General features: G+C 39.6%; 1 pseudogene; it reads left to right on the forward strand.

Moving 5' to 3' along the window:
* Nucleotides 1-13,817, forward strand: part of LOC127673040 (mRNA turnover protein 4 homolog) — a 165,286-nt pseudogene that overhangs the window by 140,169 nt on the left and 11,300 nt on the right.

Genomic DNA, 13,817 nt, shown 5'->3' on the forward strand with positions numbered 1-13,817 from the left:
GGAAGTAATTAATCGTAATGAGCACAGAATTGGCTTGATATACAATTTAAATTTTCTACCGAACCATTTTCTAAACAGGAATGGATAGGCCTTGGCCTTTATGTTCATATCCAAATGATGTGGAAGACAAAAGCCCCTGTTGTAGAGAGGTAAATATTAGTTACACTGTCATTCAGATAATCGATTAAGAGTGAAAGGATTCATTTCTGTGGAAAACAGATGTGAACAGATCATTGATGGATGGAGCATTCTGGAAGACATGGGTGCCTTCCAACAACTACGAAAGACGCTACACCTGACAAAATGGTAGCATGTAAAGCTGGTTGTCAGAGGAGGAAAGAAATGCATTGGCATCCTGTAGTAATGACTGAAAATGGAGAACCACCCCAATTTATGTAAACTTACTGACAAGAGAAATGCCTGAAATGACAGCTACTAGTGTGGGTCTTAGTTCACAAATTGAATTCAGTAAGGCTTGGAAAGCCAAGGAAGCTTAGATGGACAGCCATGTTCCTAGCTAATCCCAGCAGGCTCTTTTTCCAAACTGCAGAGTTGGTTCTTGGAAATGATGGGGGAATGTGATGGGCATGTTCATAGGAACCACACTGAGAACGTTTTCAAGTGAGTAAGATATACATCATACTGTGAAACTTGTGAGACAAAGGTCTCAAAGTACTCCCAACAAGAATTTGCTTCCTCTCTTTGAATTTATCTACTATTACTGTATAGTTAATAAACCTTACCAGGACAAAGGTCTTTCATCTTTAAAATAAAAGACTTCTGAAAATAAAAACAAAATATATTTTATTACAACTAGAGAAAAACCTTACCTATAAAAATGATCAGATTCAATGTTAGTATCAATTTCTATGAGACAATTCTAGAGACTATTCTAGAAGAAATATTCATTTGTAGCAAATGACTTCATGAAGAACTGTTATATTTTAAATCAAAGATGACAATAGTTTATCAAACATTAATGCCTAAATATAAATTCACACACACAATTGTGTGTAAAATGAACTCTCTCATACTGATAGAGAGCACAAAACTGATCAGAAAAAAGTCAATTGTTTTGAAAATGAATTCTTATGATTCTTTTTAAACCTAGGCTGATGGTTCTGGGAAGAATTATAGATTGAGTCTGGCCGCATATCATATGAATATAAATACTTAGGAGGCAAAAGCAGATGGATTGCTGTGATTTCCTAGACAAACAGAGCTACATTTAGTGAGACCATGTCTCAACCCCACTGTTAAAAGAGTTAAACCCAGAGCTGAGCTGAAAGCTGTCCCTTGAGTACCATTCTCTGGCCACAATTTAACCCAACATAAGCAGGCCTGCTGTACCAGGAACTTAAAAGTTTGACCTCTTCTCATTGAATGCTCTGCCCATTTTCCAGAAGACATACACCATGCCCTGATTTCCAATGTCCAGGCAAAGACAGCCAACCTCAGGACTCCTGCACCAGAAACACCCATGGATAACCAGTTGTCTAAAGGTCACAATAAAAACACTAACCACAAGTGCTAATTCAATATGACACATCCAGAGCCCAGGTATCCTACTATAGCAATCTCTGGATATCCTATCATGATCCAAGCACAATAAAATGTCATTAAATCCAGTCTTATGAAGATGGTAAACGAATTTAAAGGAAAAATTAACAAATGCCTTAATTAAACTGGAAAATGCAATCAAGCAAGTGAAGAAAATGAATAAAACAATTCAATACCTGCAAATGGTCAAAGAAGTGGTAAAGAAAACACAGAGGGAACCATGGAGATGGAAAATCTAAGAAAGACAACAGGAACAGAAGCACAGCCAACAGAATAAAAATAATGGAAGAGTCGATCTCGGGTATAGATGATATGAAAAAAGAACCTAACACATCAACCAAAGAAAATGTTAAACCTAAAAAAATTACTGACTCAAAGTATACAGAAATTCTGAGTCACTGTAAAATCCTACTAAGAGTAATGGGAATGAACAAGAGTGAAGACAGTTCCAGCTGCAAGGACAAGAAAATATTTGAAAGAAAAAACATAGAAAAGATTCACCCAACCCAAAGAAAAAATGCCTATCAACAACCAAGTTGATTGGTGTTCCCAAAAAATAATAATCCTATGCTCTCTATGTTCTATGCTCTATGCTCAGTGACCTCCAGAGAAAGAAGAAATCAGAGTTTCTAGAATTCAATGAAAATGAAGGCACAAAGTATCCAAATTTATGGGACACAATCAAAGCAATGCACAACAAAATGTTCATAGAACTTTGTCTATTCAAAAAATTGGAGAGATTTCACACTACTAACTTAACAGCACATCTGCAACCTGAAGAAGAAACAGAAGCAAGCACACTCCAGAGGAGTAGATGGCACGAAATAGTCAACAGAGAAACAAAGAAAACAATACAACGAATCAACAAAACCAAGAGCTTCTTAATCAACTCTGAGATTCCATTCTACACACATCACAAAAGCAAAGACGCAGCTATACCACTCCTGGGCATATATCCAAAAGATGCTTCACCATGCCACCTCAAGGAAACTTGTTCAACTATGTTCATAAAACCTTGATTTGTAAAAGCCAGAAACAGAAAACAACCAGGATGGACTTCAACTGAAAAATGGTTCAGGAAAATTTGACATATTTACAAAATGAAATGCCATTCATTTATTTAAAAACAAGGAATTAATGAAATTTGAAATCAAATGAATGGGATTTAAAAATTTCATCGTGAGTGTGGCAATCCAAACCCAGAAATGCAGAAGTAGTATGTACTCACTTAGAAGTGAGTACTTCTTTACCCATATAGTACCCATAATCATGCTAAAATCCACAGAACTAAAGGCTAAAACATGAGGGCCCCAGGGTAGAAGCTTTAATCTCACTCAGAGGCGAAAACATAGAAATCAGGTTTCCATTTAGGCAGGGAAAATTTTGGGAGATGGGGAAGGGAACTGATGTGGGAGCAAGTGTAGGTAGTATCAGGGACAAGAGATACCTGGAGGTATCCTCCAGGGAAAGGAGGAGAATACCAATGCACTCACAAAAACATCAGCCCAAAATTCATCCTACCTACAAGATATTCAGGGATTAAAATGGAACATGGATTAAGGGAATAGCCACCCATTATCTGGCTCAAACTGAAACCATTAATAATATTCTGCTATTCTTGCACACAGGATCCAAGGATAACTCTTATGAGAGGATACATCCAGCACAGAATGGAAAGAGATGTATGTACCCACATCCAAACATCAAGTAGAGTTTGGACGGTCTTGTGGAAGAATTGGGGAAGGACATTGAACACAAAGGCCAACAGTGTGATTGAGGGCTCTGGGACAAGAAAACCTAAAGAATCAACTAAACTGGGCCCATGAGGGCTCACAGAGATTGAACCACCCATGAAAGAGCACAAATGGGGTACACATAGGCATCCTCCCCATAAGGAGCAGGTGTGCATCTTGGTCTTCATGTGGGTTCTCTAAAAACTGAAGTGAGGACTGTTTCACACTGTTGGATGCCTTTGGATTCCTTTCTGCTAGTAGAGCTGCTTTCTCTGGTCTCAGTGGGAGAAGGAGCTAAAATCTCTACTCTTATTTAAGGTAATAGGACCAGCTACTATATGCTATATTAATAATCATTATAAAAACCTTACTTTCATTGAAGCTGACATGCTTCACTCCGGTTTTCTGGGCTGGTGTCTCTGTCCTGTGACATAGGTTTAAAAGTTATAATTATTGTGCTATTCATAAAAACATTTGGCAAGTGTATTAAGCACTTTATATTTGAGTCTCTACTCTATCTTACTCTAGAGGGTTACTAACAGTATTTTTTGGAACGGGATCTCACTATGTAGGCATGCTCCTCTGAAATCTCCTCTATGGACCATGATGGCCTTAACTCACAGAGATATGTGTATCTTCTACTTCCACAGTTCCGGGATAAAATGCATGGGCCAACAGGAATAGACAAACACTGTTGAATTTGCTTTTCAGCAATTGACTGTGGTTGCTGACTGCTATCCTTTCCAGCTTTTCTCAAGAGAAAACATGAGGAATACTAAGCACTTAATCAAACACAAACAAAAGTGCTCAGACAAACCCCCACCACACACAAATACACTTTTCAAAAGCATTAAAGACTAAATTAAACGTGCTTGATATAATATGTCTGTTGACACTTATGGAAGACTAGGAGGAAGGAATCGAGGCCTGAGGGAGATAGGAACCCCAGAGGTCGACCAACAGAAGCAGATAAACTGGACACTTAGGGTTCTCAGAGACTGAACCACCTATCCTAGAACAAACATGCACTGGACGGACACCTCCTGACACATATGTAGCAGATATACAGCTAAGTCTTCACACAGATACCAATCAACTGGGACTAGGTCTATCCATAAGGCTGTTGCCTGTACATGGGGTATATCCTTCTAGCTGCGCTGTTTTGTCTGGACTCAGAGAGAGAGGAAGTGCCTACCCTTGCAGAAATGAACTGCCATGGTAGGGACATACAGGGGATCCCCAACTGATCAGAGGTGAAGTGGAGGAGGAACAGAGAAAGAAATATGGGATGGAACAGAGAAAGAAATGTAGGAAGAGGAAATGTGGGATGGATGACCAGGAGGGAGTCAGTTAAGCTAGATGTAATGTGAATAAAATAAAATAGAATAAAATAAAATAAAATAAGTTTTTACAAAAGGCATTAAAGATTTGAAAGGAGAGTAAGCTACCTCTACCAAGGCTCATCGTAAAACACAGAGCTATTATGTGGGAATAATGGCTCAAAATAAACAGGTATACATATGGTCTAAACAGAAAATTCAAGCATACATAAGTGTATTTCATATGGAAAGGGCATATAGCATTGTAAGAACAAGCTGTTTCAGAGCTAAACATTCACAGAATTCAGGACAAGATTGAAAATGCTAAAGTACCAGACTCTGTGGAAAGAAATGAACTACTTATATATCCACTTTGAAAGCTCCATCTGAAATGGGGAAGAAAAATGTCTTGACCTGTGGAATTACCAAACTAGCTGGGTACTTGTACTATGTCTCTTAAAGTACATCTTCCAGTGAAAGTTCGTTTCCTGCTGAGTTGGACATTTCAAACTTAAACAGATCATTAGGAAACACTATTTGTTACCTGTGATTATGATGTCATCTTTAGGGTCATAGAATATAAAATTTCAGGCTTAGGGACTATCGGTGTTTATCCATGAAAAAACACTTGCCAATGACACCTATGGACCTTAATTCAGTGACAAACACTGTCAAAAGCAAAAATATGATGGTCGAGCAACAATAGTTCTACCTTATCCTTTGGTTTGGTTGAAGGCTCATGAGTTGAACTCCTTAACTAGCTAGTGATCCCTGGTGTGTGCTGTTCTTGTGTTGTGTTGAAACAGTCTCTTTTCCACCTCCCACTTCATGTGTGCTAAGGTTTCTAACTATGTGCCTCTGAGTTTCTCAAAATCTTCCTGTCATTTTAATATTCCTGACCTAAGCAATTGTCACTCTCAATAACAGCACTAAGATTGAAGAAAAGAAGAAACTGTACCCATTTATCTCTACCGGTGCATGTGAGTTAGCACACATTGCTTCTAAAAATTCTACCATTTCAGGTTTCCGTTCATATGTAGCAAGCAGTAAGGGGGTCAAGCCATACTGTAAAGGAAAGAATATTGCATTTTACAAAATGAATTGTTTCTCAATGAAAATTCATCACAGACTTTGTAAGCATAAATATACTGTAAAGTGTTAAAAGGGTTCATTTATCCTACAACACCAGTTGCCCTTTCCCACACACAGCTTTTTCCCTATGACACACCTTTTCCCTGTCCAACATTATCTGTGAACAACACTCCCTTCCAGAACTCTCCCCAAACACTCAATGTTTCCAGTCTACTTAGCTCCATGGAGTAGGCCCTCCATTGACACAGCCCTGATACATAAAGTTTGGTATGTCCCTGTTGAAGAACTGGGCTCCAGAAAGGTGTGGAGCAGCGTTTCTCAATCTGTGTGTGAAATACATTTATTTGCTAAACTAAGAATTACCTTGCAAGCTCAACAGCATTTCCTATGTATATCAAAGTTTTTAAAAATTAAATAATTTTTTTAATTTTCTCCAATGATCAAATTTCCTAATTTTTCTTTCACCTCTCTCACTTTCCAGTGCACTCTCATACTCGAGTCAAACCCACATCAGTACCTTCTTTGCAACAACACACTTCTATCTATTCTATAATCATATAACGTGAAATGAATTTATTTTTATTGTCTGTGTATATGTGATGTGTATGTGTAGTCCTAAATCCTTTATTTTTGAATGTTAAAATCAAGGCCAATTCTGAGACAAAATATGCTATGCTGTGTTTTTCTGAACTAACTACCAAAAATACGAAAAACATGTTTGGAGAAAGCAGCGTTCCTGTAAACAGATATATTGAGAATGCTTCAACTTCTGCATGTAGAAAACAGATGTGAGTGTCACTGCTAGAAGTGCACTGGGAATGAAGTTGAGTGATCTTTACCTTTGTTTTGGCTTCAATATCTACATTGTGCTTTAGAAGCATTTTTACAATGGGTAGGTTACCCGTGGATACAGCATGGTGTAAGGCTGTATTCCCAATAAAATCCATCACATTTGGATCAGCATTGTAGTTGAGCAATACAGAAACACAATGTATATTGCCTCGCTGGGCAGCCTGTAGAAATTGGACAAAAAAAAAAAAATACATCTTCAATTCAAGGAATCCAAGAGAGACATTTCTACCATCACACTGAATAGTTCCCCTTAAAGCAAACACAGAGTTTCAGTTATGCATATTATCTATTTTGACACAAAGTCTTAAGTACTCCAGACTCACCTGATTTTAGAATCTCCCCACAACATCTTTTTACAAGCGGTAGAATTTAAAGGTAGAATGCACCCAGATTTTCTAAGAATTCTGGTCTGTGCTGGTTTGCTGTTCCAGTGCAGAGATTAGTTGTTTGGTTAGTTTTTGTTCTCTTTGCCAGTTTGACATAGGCTAACACACCTGGAAAGATTGTCACTTGAGGAACTTCCCCTATCAGAGTTCCCTCTGGGCAACTATGTGTAATATATTTTTGATTTTGATGGAAGTAGGAAAGCCCAGGGTCTTAGGCTTGGAGGCACAGCTGGGAGAATATTCTCAGATGTATGAAAATAATCTGTACAAGTCCTGGTAAAAGTCATGGAAAAGCTGCATTCGAGCATGATCTCTAGTTTAGCTCTTCCCTCCAGTTCCTGATTATGAGCTCCTGCCCTGGTTCCCCTTGAGAATGAACTGTGACATGTAAATATAAACCAAATAACCATTTCCTTTCCTGACTTGTTTTTGGTCAGTGTTTTATTACTGCCACAGAAACCAAACAAGGACAACCTCTAATCCATTTCATACCACAACATATGTCCAATAGCTACCTTAATCAAGGGTGTGCAGCCTTCATCATCCCGGATGTTAACGCTGGAGTTATTTTCTAATAATAGTAATACCACGTCTGGATGGTTGTGGGCACATGCATAATGCAGTGATGTCCTGCAAAAGGAAAGGACATTTAGGAACATTTCTGAATGCTAAATAAGAGCCCCATCACCTTTAAGTGCTACATAGTATGGAGGTAATTTCCATCTGATGTAAGCAAGGAACTGGAGTTTCCTTACTTGGTTATGTCTACCCAGGTGTTCATTTGCTGTGCTAGGGATATAATGCACGGCTGATCTGCGTAAGGCAGGAGTTCTATCAAGTCTCTCATCCTGCACAAAGCAGCCTGTCTGGATCATAGAAAAGCTCCCACTAAATTATCTCAGCTTGAATTTAAATCCTACTCTACTATCTGGGATTTCTATGAAGCCCATGTCTCCATTTCATAATAAATGACTCCCATGAAGAAGTATGGAGAGGGTCCTGATCCTGGAAAGGACTGATCTAGCATTGGTGGGGAATATAAGGACAGAGAAAAAGGAGGGAGGTGATTGGAGAATGGATGGAGAGGAGAAGGTTTATGATACATATGGGGAGGTGAGATCTGGGAAAGGGGAAATCATTTGGAATGTAAACAAAGAATATAGAAAATAAAAATATTAAAAAAACTAGGGTTTCAAAGAGTATGGTTCATTTCATTTCATATTTAAATTTTAGAATATAAGGAAATTTTGGGCAGAAAAACATAATCGTTTAAAAATGGGAAGATCTGTTAAGAGAGTAGAATGTGTATTTTATACAGTAGATATCTAATATATGTGTGGGGAATAAATGGACCAACTGAAAATCTACAGTTGGACAATTCAGTCTTTTTTAAGAAAACAATCAGTAAGCAAGAGAATATCTTGAAACTATAATTTATAATTTATTCTTCATGAACCTTGAACTTGAAGACGAATTAACCCCTTAGAACTACTAGACTCTGAAGAAGGAAATGGAAGAAGATCTCAAAAAATGGGAAAACCTCCCATGCTCAGGGATCAGTAGAATCAATATAGTTAAAATGGCCATTTTGCCAAAAGCAATGTACAGATTCAATGCAATACCCATCAAAATCCCAACTCAATTCTTCACAGAGTTAGAAAGAGGAATTATCAAATTCATCTGGAATAACAAAAAACCCAGGATAGCTAAAACTATTCTCAGCAACAAAAGAAATTCTGGGGGAATCAGTATCTCTGACCTCAAGCAATACTACCGAGCAATAGTGTTTAAAACTGCATGGTATTGGTACAGTGACAGGCAGGCAGATCAATGGAACAGGATTGAAGATCCAGAAATGAACCCACACACCTATGGCCACTTGATCCTTGACAAAGGGGCTGAAAACATTCAATGGAAAAAAGATAGCCTTTTCAACAAATGGTGCTGGTTCAACTGGAGGTCAGCATGCAGAAGAATGCGAATTGATCTATCCTTGTCTCCTTGTACTAAGCTCAACTCCAAATGGATCAAGGACCTCCACATAAAGCCAGACACTCTGTAGCTAATAGAAAAGAAACTGGGGAAGACCCTTGAGGACATCGGTACAGGGAGAAATTTTCTGAACAGAACACCAATAGCTTATGCTCTAAGATCAAGAACTGACAAATGGGACCTCATAAAATTACAAAGTTTCTGTAAGGCAAAGGACACCATCAAAAGGACAAATCGGCAACCAACAAATTGGGAAAAGATCTTCACCCATCCTACATCAGATAGAGGGCTAATATCGAATATATATAAAGAACTCAAGAAGTTAGACTCCAGAAAACTAAACAACCTTATTAAAAAATGCGGTACACAGTTAAACAAAGAATTCTCACCTGAAGAACTTTAGATGGCAGAGAAGCAGCTATAAAAATGCTCACCTTCATTTGTTATTAGGGAAATGCAAATCAAAACAACCCTGAGATTTCACCCTACACCAGTCAGAATGGCTAAGATTAAAAATTCAGGAGACAGCAGGTGTTGGAGAGGATGTAGAGAAAGAGGAACATTCCTTCATTGCTAGTGGGGTTGCAAATTGGTACAACCACTCCGGAAATAAGTCTGACAGTTCCTCCGAAAACTGGGCACCTCACTTCCAGAAGATCCTGCTATACCACTCCTGGGCATATACCCAGAGTATTCCCCACCATGTAATAAGGATACATGCTCTACTATGTTCATAGCAGCCCTATTTATAATTGCCAGAAGCTGGAAAGAACCCAGGTATCCCTCAACAGAAGAGTGGATGCAAAAATGTGGTATATCTACACAATGGAGTACTATTCAGCCATTAGAAAAAATGAATTCATGAAATTCTTAGGCAAATGGATGGAGCTAGAGTACATCATACTGAGGTAACCCAGACTCAAAAGGTGAATCATGGTATGCACTTACTAATAAGTGGATATTAACCTAGAACACTGGAATACCCAAAACATAATCCACACATCAAATGAGGTACAAGAAGAACGGAGGAGTGGCCCCTTGTACTGGAAAGACTCAGTGAAGCAGTATTTGGGAAAACCAGAACGGGAAAATGGGAAGGGGTGGGTGGGAGGACAGGGGGATAGAAGAGGGCTTATGGGACTTTCGGGGAGTGGGGGACTAGAAAAGGAGAAATCATTTGAAATGTAAATAAAAATATATGGAATAAAAAAATAGAATTACAAAATGATCAAGAATCATGTAGACGACAGAAAATCTTCTGTTGTGTCATTGGTTCCCCTTCATAAACTAGAACGGAGTAAAAATAGGAAATAAGAATGAGGGGTTGGGCTCTGAAGCTAATAGAAAAGAAACTGGGGAAGACCCTTGAGGACATCGGTACAGGGAGAAAGTTTCTGAACAGAACACCAATAGCGTATGCTCTAAGAGCAAGAATTGACAAATGGGACCTCATAAAATTACAAAGTTTCTGTAAGGCAAAGTACACCATCAAGAGGACAAATCGGCAACCAACAAATTGGGAAAAGATCTTCACCAATCCTACATCAGATAGAGGGCTAATATCCAATATATATAAAGAACTCAAGAAGTTAGACTCCAGAAAACCGAACAACCGTATTAAAAAATGGGGTACAGAGTTAAACAAAGAATTCTCACCTGAAGAACTTTAGATGGCGGAGAAGCATCTTAAAAAATGCTCAACTTCATTAGTCATTAGGGAAATGCAAGTCAAAACAACCCTGAGATTTCATCTTACACCAGTCAGAATGGCTAAGATTAAAAATTCAGGAGACAGCAGGTGTTGGAGAGGGTGTGGAGAAAGAGGAACACTCCTCCACTGCTGGTGGGGCTGCAAATTGGTACAACCACTCTGGAAATCAGTCTGGCGGTTCCTCCGAAAACTGGGCACCTCACTTCCAGAAGATCCTGCTATACCACTCCTGGGCATATACCCAGAGGATTCCCAACCATGTAATAAGGATACATGCTCTACTATGTTCATAGCAGCCGTATTTATAATTATCAGTTGCTGGAAAGAACCCAGGTATCCCTCAACAGAAGAGTGGATACAAAAAATGTGGTATATCTACACAATGGAGTACTATTCAGCCATTAGAAACAATGAATTCATGAAATTCTTAGGCAAATGGATGGAGCTAGAGAACATCATACTAAGTGAGGTAACCCAGACTCAAAAGGTGAATCATGGTATGCACTCACTAATAAGTGGTTATTAACCTAGAAAACTGGAATACCCAAAACATAATCCACACATCAAATGAGGTACAAGGAGAATGGAGGACTGGCCCCTGGTTCTGGAGAGACTCAGTGAAACAGTATTGGGCAAAACCAGAACAGGGAAGTGGGAAGGGGTGGGTGGGAGGACAGGGAAAGAGAAGGGGGCTTACGGGACTTTCGGGGAGTGGGGGGCTAGAAAAGGGGAAATCATTTGAAATGTAAATAAATTATATCGAATAAAAAAAAAAAGAATGAGGGGCTGGGGTGATTGGAAGAACTCAATTGGTAAATCACTTTCCCTGAAAACCTGAGTGCAGATATGTGGATAAGGGGATCCCCAAAGCTACTTACTTACCCAAAGTCTGAGAATCAATGTGTTCCAAGAGAGTAATTTAAACATTCCAGGGATTTGGCTGAATGAACATGTCTCTCTAAAACTGAGGGACCACATGCTGGAACCCATAGGGAGGCCTGATGGCCTGAGGTCAGTCCCTAGAACACACAGTGGGGCAGAAGACAAGTGTCCAGTGGCGAGTCCTCAGACCATCACACACTTAGCTCCACATGTGTGGGACAAGGGAAAGTGAGAGGAAGACAATGCCCATCTCTTTCCTTCACATGTGTATCAATGCATGCACAACATGTACCTAGGGTGAGTATGGGGGTACAGGGTCAGAGTTCAAAATGTCTTTGTATGATCCATTCGCAAACACAGGTCATATTGACCTAAGATTTCTCAGTGATTTTTTGCATTAAAGTGGATGATTTATCTTATGATAAATTTTCCATTGTTGAATAATAGTATTTATTAATGGCTTATATATTAAGACAAATCTAGACGGGTGGCTTGGTAGTTAACAGCTCTAGTTGTGTTTTCTCAGATACTCAGTTTTTGTTGCTAGCACACACATTGCAGCACTGTGTGTAGCTCCAGTTCCAGGGGATCAAGCACTTGATTCCATCACACATGTTGCTTCAAAAATGCACATAGGCACAACACCTGTGTTTATTTCTCTCTCTCTCTCTCTGTGTATGTGTGTGTGTGTGTGTGTGTGTGTGTGAAAGAGAGAGGGGGTATGTGTTTTGCTGTGTGTGTTTGTCTACAAAATTTAAGTGTAAACATAAAAATAAAATGATGCAGCTTGGTTAATGCCTAGGAGCTGCTGTTCCAGGGTGTGCAGGTCTCCTATGCCTCAGAGCACTAAACAAGTGACCATGCAGGGACCCAATGGAAATGAACCTAAGCACGCCATCTCTCCTCCATTAGGATGGAGCCCTGGAAGCTGATTTTCTCCCTGCTTGGCTCTGAGTATGCCTGACAGGTCCTACTCTACTGTCCACCCCCTCCCCCTCACCAACTCCAATGCCCATTCATTACCTGTTCCTCCTATCAGATTCATCCACATGATGTCGACTGGAGTGTATTAATCGTTCAGTTTTGTCCAGGTCACCCACACTGGCTGCTCGCTGCAAAGGACCCGTAGGGTCATATCCGATATAGAAGAGGGTAAATTTGTGCCTTCTCTGACGATTTATGCATGTACAGCCCAAACATGAATGCCACAGACGGGTGTACCAGCGTCTCCTTTGGGGGACGTTTCTTGTCTGGACATCATATCTAAGATCTTCCTCCATTATTGAGGCCTAGGGCCTCAGGGACCCCTGAGGGCCACCCAAGATCTACTTTCCCTCTCTTCCCTTCCCTTTAGCTGATCACTGCTTCCCAAATTCTATAATAAAACAAAACAGATTTAAAACTCTTGCAAACAAAACACTAAACAGTCCAGCACGTTCAGTATCAACTGAACTATACTTCAGTATACAGCAGTACTGCTATGCTAGAACCACCACTGTTACATGCTGTGAGGTCACAATGGTGCTATGTTAATGTTCTATGCACACATGCCCCATTCTTCAGTGGTTGGAGGCCAGGTATCTAATACACTTATGTACTAAGCTCATTCTTTGAAAGTACACAATCTAGTAGTGTAGATTTCTTAGTATGTCATTAAAATTGTGCACCCATCACCCTATTTGTTTTAAAAACATTTTTATCTTTGAGAAGAAATCCTGTGGCCATTAGAAGTTACTCTTTACTCCTCCAGAGCCTACCACCTATCAGATTGTTAGGTACAAGTTCAACACATCCCTCTTTGATGACAGAAGTGTTACCTCCTAAAATAGGAACTTTAATTCTGGTTGTATAGAGCATCAATACAATAGCCTTCTCAATAACCCATGATATGTGGGGGTTTCTGTGGGTCCCACTCCAACTTCTGCTTTTCAGTTCTCATTCTATTGGGTATTGTTGTGTTAGTGGCTACTGCTGCTCTTGTTTCATTTTTAGTTTAGGGGATTTGGGTATTTTTGTTTGATTTATTGATTGATTTGAGAGAGGGAAAGAGGGAGGAAGAAAGAGAAGAAAGAGAGAGAGATTCACAGACACACAAAGATACACTCACAGGCACACAGGCTTGGGCACAGGCACAGGCACGGGCAGGGGCACAGGCATGGGCATGGGCATAGGCATGGACATGGACGCGGACACGGACACGGACACAGACACAGACACAGAGGGAGAATATGTGTGTAGACCTGTCTGTTCTGAACCTAGCTCTGTAGACCGAGATGGCTCTGTAGATCAG

The sequence above is a fragment of the Apodemus sylvaticus genome, chromosome 1, assembly GCF_947179515.1.
Source record: "Apodemus sylvaticus chromosome 1, mApoSyl1.1, whole genome shotgun sequence".
In the NCBI taxonomy this organism is placed as follows: domain Eukaryota; kingdom Metazoa; phylum Chordata; class Mammalia; order Rodentia; family Muridae; genus Apodemus; species Apodemus sylvaticus.